Consider the following 18994-nt stretch of genomic DNA (forward strand, 5'->3'; position numbering starts at 1 on the left):
AGTCCTGAATATTCACTGGAAAGACTGATGCTGAAGCTGAAACTAGCCATCTGATGCAATGAACTTACTCATCTGAAAAGATCCTGATGCTGGGAAAGATTGAAGGCAGGAGGAGAAGGGGACGACAAAGGATGAGATGGTTGGATGGCATCACCGACTCAATGGACACGAGTTTGAACAAGCTCCGGGTGTTGGTGATGGAACAGAGAAGCCTAGCGTGCTGCAGTCCTTGGTGTCGCAAAAAGTCAGACACGACTGAGCAACTGAACTGATACTGTTTTGGTCTTTTATTTTATTTTATTTTATTTTTTGTGGTTAACACTTGAAATACATTTACTAATTAAGACAACCAACACTTTTACTTTTATTTGCATTCATTTTCTGCAGCACTTATTCCCGGGCCATACGTTTTTGTTTCTTCAGTTTCTTCTGGGATATCTTTTTCTTCTGTGCAACCTCCTCTTCTGGTTTAGGAACAATCTGTTCTTTTTCAGTAAGGATCATCTCAATGTGGCAGGGAGAGCTCATGTAGGGGTTGGTCTGACCGTGAGCTCTGTAAGTCCTGCGCCGCATCTTGGGGGCTTTGTTGACTTGGATGTGCTCAATGACCAGAGAATCTACATCTAAGCCCTTAAGTTCAGCATTACTCTGCATTTTTGAGTATGTGTAGTAAAAATTCAGCACTCTTTTTGGGCCACCGACCCTGTGTCCAGCCCCCCTGTTTGGCCTGTGCACACCTACGAACTCCACCATTGTAACGACGGAACGGCACACATTGCTTCTTTAAAGTGACATCCTTCAGATACTTGGTGGCTTTTCGGATATGCATACCCTTTATGGCCTGGACAGTCTCACGAGTGTTCTTAAAGTGAACACGAAGATTTGAACCTCTTGATTTGCATGATTTTGTGGGGTTTTCTGGGTCGAGTGAATAGCACACCATTTTTAGGGGTCAGCTCAGGCCGCTTACTGGAAAAGGAAGAGCGGTGGCTCCTGGGAGAATTCATGAGAGCTCTGTTTTGGTCTTTTAAAATCTAGACAAGTCTGGATTTTTTTGTGTGTGAATTAGCTGCTTATTATAACATTAACTTTTGAAAAGACTCCAGGCAAGTTATTGGTAGAATAAACCAGATTCTAAATATGTCTATTATCTTCCTCATTTTAGATTCAAGTTTCTCAATAGCTGCAGAATATACATTCTTTTCAAGTACACATGGAACATTTGCCAAAGTCAAGTCATACGTGGGGGCCATAAAACAAGTCTCAAAAACGCCACAGGACTGAAATCTTATACAGGATGTCCTTTAACCACACTGGAATTAAATTAGAAATTAACAGCAAAAAGACCTATTTCAAAAGGTCTCTAATATCTTAAAATTAAGCAATACATCTAAATAATCCATAGGTCAAAATCAAAATTCTAAGAAAAAATGGAAAATATGCTGAATAACATTGAGTATACAACATCTCAAAATTTGTGGGATGCAGATAAGCACTGTGAAAGGGAAATCTGTAACTTTGAATACTTATGTCAGAAAATGAGAAAGGTCTCAGATCAGTAAGCTAAGGTACAAGTCAAACCTAGAGTCAATAGAAAGGATGAAATAATAAATATGAATAGACATTGATAAAATTAAAAGAGAAAATTAATAATCAAAAATTACTTGAGAAAATAAAATAAAATTGATAAGCATTTCCTAAGAGTGATAAAGAAAAAAGAGGGACTTTACAAATTACCAATATTATTAATAAGAAGTACATCACAGGAAAATCTACTAATGTTAACAGGATGAAAAGAGAATATTATAAAAAATTTTTCATCACTTAGATGAAATGGACAAACCTCAAAAAACACAACTTACCAAAACTGACCTCAGATTTAGATTAAATGTTTTTAGCAAATATACTACCTAAATGTTTTATATGTCTCAGTTCATTAGTTGAAGAGGCACATGATGTAAGTTTATTCCATTTTTAGAGATGCCAAGTTTGATTATTTGGTTAAGGTGTGAAACATCAGGTATGTCTATTATAAAATTATACTTTTCCTTTTACCCCAAATAATCTCTGTGCATATACTTTGAGACCACATAAATATCCTATTCCTCAAGCTCTCTAACCCAAGTTTCAGCATTCACTTATCATCTTAGTTTGAGTAATCAATAATTAATTGATACCAAATAACTGATTACACGGGAGTGAAAATGCTTATTTCCTAATAGTGTTATCCCACCTACATTTATTCACTAGCATTCCTTTATTTAAATAAAAAAGCTTTTCTTTTCTCTTAGTTTCTCTCTTTATATTTCTCTCATTCTCTCTCTTGTCTCAACATGAGAAACTCAAGAATTCAGTGTACTCAACACAATATAATCACTTACCATGGCTCTTTTTAATGTGTAATTTGTCCCAAGCCAACTTTTGTACTTTTCTTTTTAGTGGATCTGTTAGTCTTTGTACACTTGTTTTTTGATACGAGATTTTTCAGGTTTACCTTTGAATTCCCTGCTCTGGGCCTGGAAATAGCCATTTCCCTAGGAAACACTTTAGTGGTGATTGATATTTAGAAATCCAGATCTAGGTGCCAACTGTACTCATTGCTACTAACACTGATTTGCTTAAATTCCTTTCAGCAAACAGAGCCAGGAACTGTACATACATGTCCATGTTATCTATCAAAATACATAATATATCATATAATGAGCTCAGATTGAGACTTCTCACTGAAATCCAACACTACATTATTTGTCCTCACTTATGAAAGTAAAAACTCTTCTTCCGCAAAACATCAATACATTTACTCAATTGCTCTATCCTATTATACACACAATACAATATCAGAATTATACCACCAAATACCACCACCAAGAACAAAGCTACTAAGCAAATGTCACCAGTTCTTGGTAGTCTTCGTTATATTTTATCTAGGGTATACAGTCAAAGCTCTGTGTTGAAGATACTTAATTCTTTCTCTGTATGATTATTATCAATCTGACATACAGTAGGTTATTTCATGCTTATATTCAAATGTAAGGTCTGCCTTTTCATATTTCATTTTTGAATATTTACAATTTTCACATGTTCAAAGTTGAAACCACATAAAAATGGTCTACTAAGAGAAATCGTACATTTATCCTTATACCCTCTGCACCATCCCAACACACTCTGCAACAACATACCATTTTCATTGATACCTGGTTGATATTTCATTTTGGAAGAATGAGGAATTTCCCCTTCTTTTTTATGTGACAGGTAGCCTATTATATGTACTCCATTATATGCTGGATTAATAGACAGCGTCTTTATTCCTCCTCTTTAGCTACATCATATACCATTGTCTGGAGCACTATGTTTAATTCAATCACTCTCCTTTGAGTGGTCATTTAGATTGACTTTTGCTACTACAACTTGTTCCTGAATGAAAACCTTACACATATGCATATTTGTGGAGGTGCTTCTTCAGGACAAATTTCCAAAACTGGAATTTCTGGTTCAAGAGGTAAATGCACATATAATTTTCTTAGATATCATCAAATCCCCTTGAGAAGGGTTGCTATTATTTTACATTCCCACCAGAAATGTATGAAAGTATCTGAGTTTCCATAGCCTTGACAAACATGTTATCTAGATTTTGAAATATCCTACCATTCTGATAAATGAGAAGTTGCATTTCAATAAAGATCTAATTTACATTTTATTTTGAGTAAAGTTGAATATATTTTCTCATATTTAAGGGCCATTTTATATTTTTGTGAACTGTTGAGGATTTTGTCCACTTTATATCACATTTTGTGGGGTTTTTTCCTTGATTTTTAAGAATTATTTGTTAGAGGAATGAGCCCTTTGACCATAGTCTTTTGATTTTTTTATTGGTCTTTTGGCTTTGCATGTGGTGTTTTACCATGCAAAAATTCTTTCATTGTTTATTATTAATTAATGGATATTATCAATCTTTTCTTTTATTGTTTCTAGATTTGGGACTTTAGTTTGAAAGTTTCTTCATGTCCAGATCAAGAGATAAATCATCTTTGTTTTCCTCTATTTTTATATGGATTCATTTTTCACATTTAGATCTGTGATCCATTTGAAATTTTTTCCGGCAATTGGTATGAGATAGAAGCAAATTTTTTTTCCAAATGACTGTTCAGTTGTCGCCAAACCATTTATTTTAGAAGTCCATATTTTTTAAAACAGAGGGAATCCAAGAATTATTTTATGAGTGATGGATGAGCTGAGAAGTTGAACAGGGGCAATGAAACAGCTCACAGATTGGTAACCACAGGAAACCACCATCAGCCCTGTGCTAAAATATCAAAGGGAAAAGGAAAGATTCCTGAAACCCAGGGTGTACAGCCTCCAAGCAAATAACAGAAATCACAGCAGTCTGTCCAGTGAGATCTGAGGCCCTCTGAGAGCTGCCCTTGCTGCCTAAGCATGAAGACAAGCGTAAAACACCCCTTTACTCCTGCCCTGCCATCTCCGACCAATGGTTCTGATTGGCCAAACCCAGATGGACTTCAGTTAAATGGAGACTGGGAAATGCACCCTGCAGGTTTGGACCCCTCGTAAAATAAAACAGAGAGGCAAGAACTGCTCTGTGCAGTTCTCTGTGCAGTACAGTGCTGGCAAAGGGCCAGCACTATACTCAGTGAAAAATGTAAGAGTTCTTTATCTTTTCATTAAAGTAAATTCCCAGAAGATACCATATAATTTATTACCATTTCAGCAGTAAGAACAGCAAATAAATGTAAAGGCATTATGAGTCTAAAGACAGACAGTAATATAGTCTTATTAGTTCAAACCATCTCTCCTAAAATTAATCTGAGTCCCGAGATTTTTATTACATATAATTGGCCCTTCATATCCTCTGGTACCACAATCACAGATTCAAACAACCAAGAATAGAAATACTCCAAAAGAAAATTCCAGAAAGATCCAAAAAGCAAAATTTGAATTTGTGGCATTCGGGTAACTATTTACAAGGACTCATATTGTACTTACAACTATTTACCCAGCATTTACATTGTATAAGTAATCTGGAGATGATTTAAAGTACATGGGAAGATATACATAGATCATATGCAAATACTTCAACATTTTATCTAAGGGACTTGAACATATGTGGATTTTGGTAACCATGGGTGACCTGGAACAAATTTCTTACAGATACCAAGGGAAAACTGCATGTGTTTTGAACAAAAAAAGATTGAGGAAATCAAGAGTGTGGGCATGGAACTAGAAAGACTTAAAAAATAGAAATAGTTCTATAGAAATAAGGAGCATCCAAGAAATAGAAAATGTGATAAATAAAGTAATAGCTGGAAGCAACTGAATAAAAAAGATTTAAATTTCATTTTAAAAGAATTAAAATTGAATTTAAAAAGAAAAATTATAAGCCAGATACAATGAACACAGGAGTTTAGATACTCAAAGGAGGCACAAATATATTTTTAATCATTTAAAATTTCTCTAGGGGCTATATTTTAATGTAATACTTTTAGAAATGTGAACTTTAATGAGTCTAACAATCTATTTTATACCTCAACAAACCCATTATACTATTTATACATCCTAATCTAGCAAAATCCAAATAGAACCCCAGTTTGGATAGTCTGTTAGTTGCTGTAGAAAGAAATAGTCTGATTTTTTGAAGGAATGATTTATTCTCAGAATTAGTCCAATGAGACAAGATCACTTTCTTGTAAGAAAATCAGTAATGTATCTCTGTTCAATATCCTAGAAAAATCAAGGGCTCAAAATCAAACAGTTTGCTGATTTGCAATTCAGTTACTCAGGAAAGAATTCTCCAGCTGTAAGATTCTCTGTGTCCCTCACTGTGCAACTTATTTCTTCTCCTTTCTCTTCTCTTCTTTCCTCTCATCTCCTATTTGCCAGTGTCCTCCACTGCACTGAGGAACATCACCACTTTGGGGAAGGAGAATCAAAAGGGTAAACAAGTCAGCTCAAGCAAAAACACTCTGGGGCACAGGAGGATGAAATAAATAACAATAGTGTGTGAGGCAACATCAGTCATTGTGGTTCTGCACACTCCATCTCCAATGAAACTATCTTAATCCAACACCCTTATATAATTGGTTCCAATGACTAATACATGCTCACTGATTCAGAGCCTGAGGAGTATGAGTGACAAACAATAAACCTGCTTAGGATAATGTGATTGATTGTAATTCCATTTAAAATAAATTAACAAATGGTGATGCGCTATCAAGTTAACCATGCAGCACAATTATAATTGTTAAGGTTGTTCATTTCATTACATGGTGCCCTTTCTCAGGAAAAAAAAAAAAATGTTTTCTGCTCTTTGGATGAAGAATTGTTGCCCTTCACCTGATCTCATGGTTTCCCCTGGTTACTTGGCTTTTTATTTCACTCTGGCTTCTAGAAAACGTGGAATCTGTCTATAACCTATGGATAGGACTCAGGGAGATATCTGCATGTTAGCTTAAATCAAGCAGTTTATGTCCCTATTTTTATTATTGTCCTATTCTTTTTCAACTGTCCCTAATTTTGTTTCGTGGTTTATTTATCCCTGTAAGTCATCTGTTGTAGGTTCTCTAGAAACAGATCAGAGATAGTTATTTGGGGTCCAAGATGTTTCTTTGTAATCAATACTGGTGACAAGAAAAAGGAAGTAGGATTGGGCAGAGGGAAAAGACAGGCCTGATCAAATTTTGGCCAGCCTGGAAGGTTTCTGTGAAATCAGTACAGTCCTGGGCCATCCCACAATGGCTGGTATATTCCCCCCTCAATTAGTCAGAAATAGGGCCCCCTGCCCTCCACACGGATGGGGGCTCAGGCAAGGTGGGCTTCCGAGCCAAGGCAGACTCTGATGGAGCTGAGATTAAATGCTGATTCTAATCGTTTCAGCTGGCAGCAAGTCTTTCCTCAGTAGGGAAGCTGGTTTCCACCCTGACCTTTTTTCTACTCCAAAATCCTACTGCACACAGGTTCGAAGAGAAGCCCCTCCAGGGGTCTGGTGTACCTCTCTTCTTAAAAGAATCTTAGAAGAGAGATATTAGTGAGATAACTACAGTGCCGAAAGTAGAAGTGGTTCTCAGGGTCCCAACAGATACTCATTATTTTCCTCTTCCACTTAATTTTTTAGATTCTATTAAGCAGGGGGAGAAGGGGACGACAGAGGATGGATGGCATCACCAACTTAACGGACATGAATTTGAGCAAACCCTGAGAGATAGTGAAGGACAGGGAAGCCTGGCGTGCTGCAGTCCAGAGGGTGGCAAAGGGTTGGATACGACTTAGTGATTGAACAACAATAGCCGTTTGCCTAGGTGCTGACCTGTTAATATGCTTCAGACCTTCAGCCATAAAGACCCCACGCTCTTTGGCTGGGGTCACCGTACCAGCCTATTTACAGTCACAACTAGGCAAGGGAGTACTAATACAGGCCCATGAGGACCAGTTCTGTTCCACCCATACTCCTCCCTACCTCCATTGTGCAAGAGCAGCCCTATCTCCTCCAAATGATCAACTACCCTACCAAGATTAGGAGTCTTCTTCTTGCTTTTGATGCCTAACACAAGAAACTCAAAGTGCCTAAGTGAAAACTAAAATTTATGATTCATTGGTGCTCTTCCTGTGTGCCTTAAGAAAGTATGCTCCTTGTGGAAAGCAAGACTTCTAACCCAGCAGAACCCAAAAGTGTAGGGAAAAGAAACACAATGACTCTCAGCAGGTCATTGAGAGTGGTGATACGTGAAGTCACGACTGTTTCAAACCCTGATTCCTGTGTTCGTGGAGTCTTCCTACTGGGGACATAACACCATATAAGGGTCATTGGTTCAAAGCATTGTAAAAGATGGCATCTACTCCTGTAGGGCATTCCCTCTGAGCTTCCGGTGATGTTTCGGGCTAGCAGTTTATGAGTAATGACATGGCCCGTGAATTTCATGGTCACAGACCCAATCATGAACCTTCTTTGCTAAAAAGGGAGTCCCTTGGTCTGAGGTTACACTACACAGGATTCCCATGCCAGTGAACCAGTTCAGTTCAGTTGCTCAGTCGTGTCCGACTCTTTGCAACCCCGTGGACTGCAGCACGCCAGGCCTCCCTGTCCATCACCAACTCCCGGAGGTTACTCAAACTCAGTCAAACCCTCTATAAGCCCTTGGACAATAGTGCTGGCTGAGGCCCAATGAATAAGAAAGGCAAACTCATACCTAAATATATGTCCATTCCTGTGAGATGTGGAAATGAACCATTAATCCTACCAGAATAAAATGAGTTCAATGAAGACAATCTGCCAGCGATAGTATAGTTAGTCTTCTTGATTAATGGCTGTTCTCTGTTGCTGGCTTTCCCCAGTGACTCAGTGGGTAAAGAATCTGCCTGTCAATGCAGGAGATGCAAGAACATGGGTTCAATCCCTGTGTGAGGAAGAACCCCTGGAGAAGAAAATGGCAACCCGTTCCAGTATTCTTGACTGGAAAATTCCATGGGCAGAGGAGCCTGGTGGGCTACAGTCCACAGAATCACAGAGAGTCAGACACAGCTGAGTATATGAGCTAAGGATCACTGGTGTCATGGGGATCTGAGCTACATCATGCTCATGTATTTTGCTTGTATCTTCTGGTCCTGATATTACTCAACCCTAGATACACCACTTTCAGTTTTCAATGAATTGTTCCAGGACTCATCTGACTTTCTGACTTATGGATATGGTAGGGTCCAACATTAGAAGAGATGACTCATTGTAAAAGATCCTGATGCTGGGAAAGATTGAAGACAAAAGGAGAAGAGGGTGGCAGAGGATGAGATGGTTCGACAGCACCACCAATGCAATGGACCTGAGTTTAAGCAAACTCCAAGAGATAGTGAAGGACAGGGAAGCCTTGCATGCTTCAGTTCATGGGGTCTCAAAGAGCCAGACTCAACTTAGTGACTGAACAACAACATGATGGGCAGTTCGAGACATATAGTCAATTAGTTTGGTCAAATGACCCATCTCTGCCAGGACCCAGTAGCAAGCCAGAAGTTGTTTTTCAAATGGTACAAAAATTTCCACTGGAAATGGCAAGGCCATGCTCCAGAACCCCAAAGGCTTACATTATGATTGTCTCACTGGGGTTTAACACAAACCTATATATGACATCCTTCCCCATCAACTATAATCCCTAATCATATCTGGACTGCTAGAGTGTGTGCCCCAAGAGCAGGGCGACTTGCGCTGCAACCTGGTCCTACTGTAGAGTTTTTTTTCCTGCTCTGGGATGTACTCAAAGCTGTCAATATTTTATCCATCCTGGAGTATAGGTTATAGCAGAATCCTCTGAAACAGAATTTGCTGCCTCCAGAATCCAAAGAGGTTTAGAAGTCAATGTGCTTCTTTCTTTGGATAGAAGATTATAAGGCATAGTAACTTGTTTTACTTGAGAAGGGATGTATAAGATGTATCAGATGCTCTTGATTCCTGGACCCCTAAACATATTATAAACAAGGAAAACCCATAAATCTTCAAGTTTTCATCTTCAACTTTCTGGAGTAGATGTGTCTTACCAGGACCTCCAATGTGCTGACCACCTGTGGCTCATCTAGCCCAGTAAATATAATATCACCAACCCAATAAATCAATATAATGGTCTTCAGTATGCTTAGGCAGTCCAGATTACTTTGTTCTATGTTGTTATAAAGAGCAGGAAAGTTAATATAAATCCTTAAGCAAAACCTGACATATACTGTTGTCTCATCCAATGTAAATATCTGATCCTCTCTCATGATTTGGAATAGAAAACAATATATTTTCCAAAACACTGACAATGTATTTGAGGCCTATTAATCTACACCAATAAAGATACCATATCTAGTACAGTGGCTATGATTGGGATTATTATATGCTTGAACCTGCAGTAATCTACAGGTTATCACCCTCAGACCGTGGGTTTCTGCAGGTGCTAGGCTGACCAATTAAATGCAAGTATCTTGGGAGATATACCTCTGTATTTTTTAAATCCTAAGGAGTGCTATTAATCCCCACTATTTTTCTTCTCCAGGATGCCCTATTGCTTTTTTACGTTACTGTGTAGGAGGTATGAGGGATAGCCTCAACAGCCTTTCACTTGATCTTCCCCACCGTGACAGTTCTTACCCCACATAACTAGAACCCAATGAAGAGGTTACATCTGCCAAGTATGCCAAACTCACTTAATATTCCAGGACCAGAGAACTGGCCATCAGGTAGATTCATGGACACACTGGATCTCCTTTAAGCTCTATGCTGGACAGCACTCCACTTATCAGCTAGTCATTGCACACCACCATTCTAACAAGTGGGCCACAACGAGGCTTTGGAGCCCTGGGTTCTAAAGTCAACTCAGACTCTGCATCTCAAAATGCCTGGACATTCCCCTTTCTCTTTTTCCTAGTGCAAAGCTGTTCAAGTAAATGACCATAGGATCCTTTGGGGAAGGACTAGAGAAATTATTATCATAAAGATCCTAGGTGTTCTTTCCCACTTTTTTAATCGGTGGTTTCCAGGTTTAAAAATGGGATCAGGTCCAGGAACTAGGCAAGATCATGACTTAAAAAAAAAAAAAAAAAGATTATATTTTTCAAAGCAGTTTTAGCAGTTCATAGTAAAACTGAGCAGTAAGTACAGAGTGTTCCCATATATCCCCTGTCCCTTCACATGTACCACGTTCCCAACAATCATCATGCCCAAAATGAGTGGTATATTTATTACAACTGATGAACCTACACTGGCACATCATTATCACTCAAAGTCTACAGCTTACATTAGGGTTCACTTTTAGTGTCGTATATTCTACGGGTTTTGACAAATGTATAATGACAAGTATCCATCATTATAGTATTATGAAGAATAGTTTTACTGCCCTAAAAATCTTCTGTACTCTGGCTATTCATCTCTCCCTCCCTGCTAACCCCTGGCAACCACTGATTTTTTTACTGTCAAAATAGCTTTGCCTTTCCAAGAACATCGTATCATTAGAATTATATGATATATAGACTTTCCAGATTGGCTTCTTTCATTAAGTACTATACTTTTAGGATCATGACTTTTTATTAAAGTAACAGACTCTCAGCCTACCAGTCATCCTTTCTTGATTTTTCTATAGGCACAAACTGAATAGTATCTCAGTTAGCTACCCATTTATTTTGTTCTTTATAGATACTGTTTCCTATTAAAATTTCTAAAATTCTATAGGTTATACTCTTGACTGACAATCCAGTTTTGCTGGTCATTACAATATTACAACAGTCTGGCTTAGGATGTTTAAGTAAACCTAACTCTTGTTTCAGGGATCTATTAAGACCACTGCTACTGAGCCAAGTTCTATAGTAACTATCCTACTGCTTTTGAACTGTGGTGCTAGGGAAGACTCTTGAGAGTTTCTTGGATAGCAAGGAGATCAAACCAGTCAAACCTAAAGGAAATCAACTCTGAATATTCACTAGAAGGACTGATGCTGAAGCTCCAATACTCTGATTACCTGATGCAATAAGCTGACTCATTGGCAAAGACCCTGAAGCTGGAAAAGATTGAAGGCAGAGGAGAAGGGTATGACAGAGGATGAGATGGATAGATGCCATCACTGACTCAATGGATATGAGTTTGAGGGAACTCCAGGAAATGGTGAAAGAGAGGGAAGCCTGGCACACTGTAGTCCATGGGCTCGCAAAGAGTCAGACATGACTTGGTGACTAAACAACAACTATTAACCCTGACCTACAGAGAAGAACCACGCTGAAAATTTTAGTAATACTGGAGCTCTCCTTAAAAAAGCATTTCTTATGCTCTTAGTATAAGATGTGTGCCCTAGGTCAGTTCAGTTCAGTTCAGTCGCTCAGTCATATCTGACTCTCTGTGACCCCATGGACTACAGCACGCCAGGCCTCCCTGTCCATTGTCAACTCCCAGAGTTTACTCAAATTCATGTCCATCCAGTTAGTGATGCCATCCAACCATCTCATCCTCTGTCGTCCCCTTCTCCTCCTGCCCTCAATCTTTCCCAGCATCAGGGTCTTTTCAGATGAGTCAGTTCTTTGCATCAGGTGGTCAAAGTACTGGAGTTTCAGCTTCAACATCAGTCCTTCCAATGAATATTCAGGACTGATTTCCTTTAGGATGGACTGGTTGGATCTCCTTGCAGTCCAAGGGACTCTCAAGAGTTTCTCCAACACCACAGTTCAAAAGCATCAATTCTTTGGCACTCGGCTTTCTTTATAGTCCAATTCTCACATCCATATATGAATATTGGAAAAAAAATAGCTTTGACTAGACGGACCTTTGTTGGCAAAGTAATGTCTCTGCTTTTTAATATGCTGTGTAGGTTGGTCATAGCTTTTCTTCCAAGGAGTAAGCATCTTTTAATTTCACAGCTACAGTCATCATCTGCAGTGATTTTGGAGTCCAAAAAAACAAAGTTTGTCACTGTTTCCATGGTTTCCCCATCTATTTGCCATGAAGTGATAGGACTGGATGCCATGATCTTAGCTTTCTGAATGTTGAGTTTTAGGCCAACTTTTTCACTCTCCTCTTTCATTTTCATCAAGAGGCTCTTTAGTTCTTCTTCGCTTTCTGCCATAAGGGTGGTGTCATCTGCATATCTGAGGTTATTGATATTTCTCCCTAACCCTAACCTAACCTAAGGTCCCATGAACTTAATCATCATGAGCCTTCTATGGAAACAGTAATTCCAGCATTGCCACATCTACAAGCTGTTTATCTCCCTTCTCCATCCTCTGCCCTGGAAATTCTCATTTCACCTTTGGGTATTGTGAGCCACTGCTTTTTCCATGTTTCCAGGGACCGGCCTGGCAGGTACTTCATACCATCTCCTGGATCCTCGCCAGAATGTTAAATTCTATAATTAAAGAGTCAATAAACTCTCTACTACCCAATTTTTATTTCAGTTCCCCTTGATCAAGCACCCTAACAAGGAAGTCCCACATTGTATCAGTTCATCACCACTAAACCAGCATTACAAGAAATGCTAAAAGGTCTTCTTCGAGTGGAAAATAAAAGGCCACAATTAGAAATAAGAATATATATAAGAGAAAACCTCACTGGTAAAAGCAAATATATAGAAAAGGCATGGATCCACCACTTAAAAAGTTAGATTAAAGGTAAAAACACAAAAGTAGAAAAATCAATTCTAGCTACAACAAGCAATTAAAGGATATTCAAAATAAAAAGATGTAAAATATTACATCAAAAACATAAAGAGAAGGAAGTAAAAATGTACTGCTTTTACAATGCCTTAAAATTTAAGTTACTATCAGTTTAAAATAGCAATATATACAAGTCTATAGATATGAAACACAAACCAAAAATTTATAACGGGTACACAAAAAATAAAGAGAAAGGCATCCAAACACAGCACTAAAGAATCCATCAGACAACAAAGGAAAAAATCAGGAGAAGATAGGAACAAAGAAGAATGACAAAATCAACCAGAAAACAGTTAACAAAATTGCAGTAAGAGCTTACCTATCAATAACTCCAAATGTTATTTAATTATCATAATAAATGGTTAACTCCTCCAATAAAAGACAGAGAGTAGCTGAACGAATAAAAAAGTAAGACCCATCTACATACCACCTACAAGAGACACTTCAGATATAAAAACAAAGAGACTAAAAGTAGAGGGACAAAAAAAGATACCCTATGTAAATAGAAAAGAAAACTAGAAATACTCATATCAGACAAAATAGACTTTAAAACAAAGACTGTAACAAAAGACAAAGAAGGGCATTACATAATGATATAGAGGTCAATCCAACAAGAGGATATAACATCTGTAAACACTTATGAGCCCAGAGGAAAAGCATCTAAATATATAAAACAAATATTAATTGAAATACAAGGAGAAAGATAGCAATATAATAATTGTAGGGAACTTTAATATCCCTCTTACATCACTGAACAGATCATTCAGACAGAAAATCAACAAGGAAACACTGGCTTTAGATGACACATTAGATCAGATGAACTTAATAGACACATGTAGAACATTCATCATAAAGCAGCAGGACACACATTTTTTTCAAGTGCACATGGAAGTTTCATCATGAAACATCACATGATAAGCCACAAAATGATTCTCAATAAATTTAAGAAGAGTGAGATTACATCAAGCATATTTTTAGTCTATAGCAGCATGAAACTAGAAATCAACTACAAGAAGAAAACTAGAAAAAACACAAATGTGGAGACTGAACAACACATTATTGAACAGTCAATGGATCAATGAAGAAATCAAAGAGGAAATCAAGAAAATACTTTGAGACAAATGAAAATACAATTTTCCAAAATCTATAGTATGCAGGGAAAGCAGTTCTATGAGGGAAGTTCACAGTGGTAAAAGTTTACCTTAAGAAATAAGAAAACACTCACATAAACAATATAACTGTATGTTTTTAAAAAAAAATTAGAAAAGAACAAGCAAAAATGAAAGTTAGTACAAGGAAAGAAATAATAAAGATCAAAGCAGAAATAAATGGCATTGAGACTAAAAAACAACAGAAAAGATTAATGAAAGTAAGAGTTGATTCTTTGAAAAGATAAACAAAATCGACAAATCATAAGCCAGACTTACTAAGAATTAAGAGACAGAATAGGGACTCAGGTAGCCTTCAAGCCATGGTCAGGGAACTAGATCCCACAAGGTGCAATTAAGACCCAGTTCAGCCAAATCATTGAATTAATTAATCCTTTTTAAAAATAATTAAGAGAGACTAAATAAATTATATCAGAAATGAAAGAAGAGAAATTACAACTGACATCACAAAAATACAAAAAAAAAAATCACATGAGGACATTATGAATGATTATATGCCAACAAATTATACAACCTAGATGAAACATATAAATTTCTAGAAATACATAATTTTCCATGAAGAAATGGAAATTCTGAATAGATGAATTACTAGCAACAAAATTGAATCAGTAATAAAAAAAAACTCACAAAAAATCCCTCCAGACAGCTCCACAGGTGAATATACCAATCATTTATACCAGAGTTAATACCTCTCTTTCTCAAGTTATTCCCCCAAAAAAAACTGGAGAAGGAGGAAGACCTCCAAATTCATCTCAAGAGATCAACATTACCCCAATAACAAAACCAGATAAAGACAACAACAACAACAAAAAAGAAAATTATAGGCCTATATACCTGATGAACATAAATGCAACAACTGTCAAAAATATTAGCATACCAAATTCAAAACTACATAAAAATAATTATAAACTATGACTAAGTGGAATTCATTCTAGGGCTTTAAGGATGGCTTAACATCCATAAACCAATCAACATAACATACCACATTAACAAAGAATAAAAATTATATGCTCATCTCAACAAATGCAGAAAAAGCACTTGACAAAATTCAACATTTGTGTATGATAAAAACCCAACAAAGTGGGTATAGAGGGAAATACCTCAACATAACAAAGGCAATATATGGCAAACTCACAACTAACATCATATTCAATGGTGAAAAGCTGAAAACTTTTCCCCTAAGTTCAGGAACAAAATAAGGATGCCCACTTTTACTACTTCTATTTAACAAAGTTTTGGAAGTCCTAGCCACAGCAGTTAGGCAAAACAAAAGAGATAAAAGTCATCCAAATTGGAAAGGAAGAAGTAAAATTGTCATTTCAGATAACACAATACTGTATATAGAAACCTCCAAAGACTCTAGGAAAACACTATAAGAACTAATAAATAAATTCAGTAAAGTTGCAGGATACAAAATATATAAAAATTTGTTGCATTTCTACAAACTAATAATGAACTATCAGAAAGAGAAATGAAGAAAACAATCCCATTTACAATTATATCAAAAAGAATAAAGTTCCTAGGAATAAAGTTAACCAAGGAGGCGAAAGACCTTTTCTCTGAAAACTATAAGACACTGAGGAAGGAAACTGAAACTAACACAAATAAATTGAAAAATATACCATATTCATGCATTGGAAGAATCAATATCATTAAAATGCCCATACTACCCAAAGCAAGCTACAGATAACAATACAATCTCTATCAAAATAGCAATGGTGTTTTTCACAGAACTAGAACAAATAATCCCAAAATTTGTATGGAACCACAAAAGACTCCAAATAGCCACAGCAATCTGAGAAAGTATTACACTCCTAGACTTGAAATTATACTACAAAGTCACAGTAACCAAAAGAGTATAACATAGCACAAAAACAGATACAAAGATCAATGGAATAGAATAGAGACTCCAGAAATAAACTCATGCTCAAATGTTCAATTAGTCCACAACAGAGGCAATAATATGCAATGGGGAAAAGACAGTCTTTCCAATAAATGGTGTTGGAAAACTGGGCAGTAATTTCCAAATTAATGAAACTACCACTTTCTTACACCATATACAAAAGTGAACTCAAAATAGATTAATAACTTGAAAATAACACCTGAAACCATAAAACTGCTAGAATAAAACACAGGCAATAACCTCTTTGGCATCAATCTTAGTAGTATTTTTTGGATATGTCTCCTCAGACAAGGGCAGCAAAACTAAAAATAAACAGATAGAAGTACATCAAACCAAAAAACTTCTACAGAGTGAAAGAAACCACCAACAAAATGAAAAGGCAACCTACTAAATGGAAAGGATGCTCAACATCACTAGTCATCAGGGAAATGCAAATAAAAATCACCTCATACCTTCTAGGATAGATACTATCGAAAAGATAAGAAACATCAAATTTTAGTGAGGATGTCATGCACTGTTGGTCACAATGTAAGCTAGTGCAGTCATTATGGAAAGCAGTAGAGAGTTTCCTTAAAAAAAAAAAAAACAACTAAAAATGAACTACCATATGGTTCAGCAAGTCCACTTCTGAGAATTTATCCAAAGAAAAACACTACTCCTATGTTCACTGTAGCACTATTTACAATAGTCAAGAATATGAAAGTATTCTGTCATCAATAAATGAAGATGACATATATGTGTGTGTGTGTCTATATATATATATATGTTGAGTATTTACTCAGCCATAAAAAAGAATGCAAACTTACCATTTGCAACAACATGAAGAGACCAACAAGTTATTAGGTGAAGTAAGTCAGAAAGAAAGACAAATACCATATGATTTCCCTTATGTGGAATTCAAAACAAAACAAAACAGACAAAACAGAAACAGACTCATAGATACAAACTGCTGATTGTCAGAGAGGATGGGGATAGAGGAATGGGTGGAATGGGTGAAGAGGATTGAGAGATACAAACTTCTAGCTATAAAGTAAGTCACAGGGATATAATGCACAGCACAAGGAAAACAGTCAAGAACAATTTATCAGGTTTGTATGGTGATGAATGGTAACTGGACTTACTGTGGTGACCTTTTATATAAAAATACCAAATCACTATGTTGTACAGCTGAAACTACTATAATATTGTATGTTAATTATAACTCAAAAAAAATTTTTTTTTAAATAATGAAAGGTGACATAGGCTGAGCTCTGACTCTCTGCCAGGCAATGCTATAAGCACTTTATGTGAGATCTCTCATTTTATCTTCATTGTAACTCAGTGAGGGGCTGTTATTACTTCATTTTATAGGTGATAAAACTAAGTGACACATTGGGGAATAGAATACCTGGAACTGAAACACAAGTTTGACAAGGAGTGCTATGTAGTCTAATATGAGCCTAAGAAAAATCAAAGTTCAAGATGTTGTTCAGAAATCTATCATCTTCTGAACTTTTGCTGTGGATAGTAAGAATCTAATTATTTCTGCATTTTACATATTGGAATACTCTGGTATGTATGTAACTTTTTTCAGATTACAAGTATTTACCCATTGAACCAAATGTTGTGTATAATATCCTCCAGAAGTGATAAAAACTCCCAAATAATGTGGATACTGAAGGCTGAATTCTTCATACAACATCATCTGATCCTATCACTTTTGAAGAGCTGATTCTGACCTATCTTCAATTTATTTATCTATAAAATAATTAGCTCATTTCCTCCATATATATGGCTGTTGTATTGTTATTGGCACATTTCTTAAAATACAGTTTGTTCTTTTATGAACTCATCATGAGTGGAAACAACACAGTTCATGTCAGAATTTCTCTTGGTTATTTATTAAAAACAGAATATAATAAGAATTCATCTCTATCATTATCTACTAAAAGCCAAAAACTAGTAGTCTTGAAAAAATATTCTAAAATTAAGACTATTTCATTCTGTATTGCTTCACTAATCATGATGATGAGGAGCCCAATCAAAGAGATATTATCAGTGTCACAGCTAATCTAACTCTGGGGTTGTGTAAGACACTTTTGTTGGCTTCACATATTTTTTCCCTACACTTCAGTGTAATACTAAATAGCTCTTAATTCATTAACACTTTATTCAAAATGAATTAAATGTATTTGTTGCTGATTTTAATTAAAAATAAAATTCCCTTGTCCTTCAAGACCGTAAAATTTTTAAAGATAAAATCTTAATGTTGAGGAAATTTCTTTTTAAAATAGTATTTCATTCAATAAACCACAATCATTAACAAGGAAGAGTTTGTGAAGAGGCTTATAGGAATCAAATTAGTTTCTTGTCAAGCTTTTTAGAGTTTTAACTAGATCATTACTTTAACTTCTCTGGAACAAGGAGGGAGGAAGAACATTCAAACTTACTATGCATCTCTTAAATGCACACATTTGGAAAAAAAAAGCATTGTTACCCATTTTCACCCACCATTTACAAATGAGAAGACTGAGATTCAGTGAGGTTAAATATTATGCTGAAAGTCACACAGTTAATAAGTGAATCAAAATTCCAGGGTCTTTTCCCACATACCATGTTATATGCAGAGAAAAAGCTAGTAGCACATTAATGAACCAATGTAACTGATTTGCATATAAACCTAGAATGACATTGTGCAAAATATATTAAAGCCAACACTTTAATCCTAAGTATTTAGACTGTTAGTTGTCAACCATGAGTTGGTTTCAAAGAATAA

At 36.3% G+C, this 18994-nt stretch overlaps 1 pseudogene; it reads right to left on the minus strand.

The window, feature by feature from the left end:
* Window positions 1-333: 333 nt before the first annotated feature.
* On the minus strand, window positions 334-980 carry LOC122439211 (annotated as a pseudogene).
* Between the last annotated feature and the right edge of the window lie 18014 nt (window positions 981-18994).

The sequence above is a fragment of the Cervus canadensis genome, chromosome 4 (genome assembly GCF_019320065.1).
Source record: "Cervus canadensis isolate Bull #8, Minnesota chromosome 4, ASM1932006v1, whole genome shotgun sequence".
Lineage (NCBI taxonomy): Eukaryota > Metazoa > Chordata > Mammalia > Artiodactyla > Cervidae > Cervus > Cervus canadensis.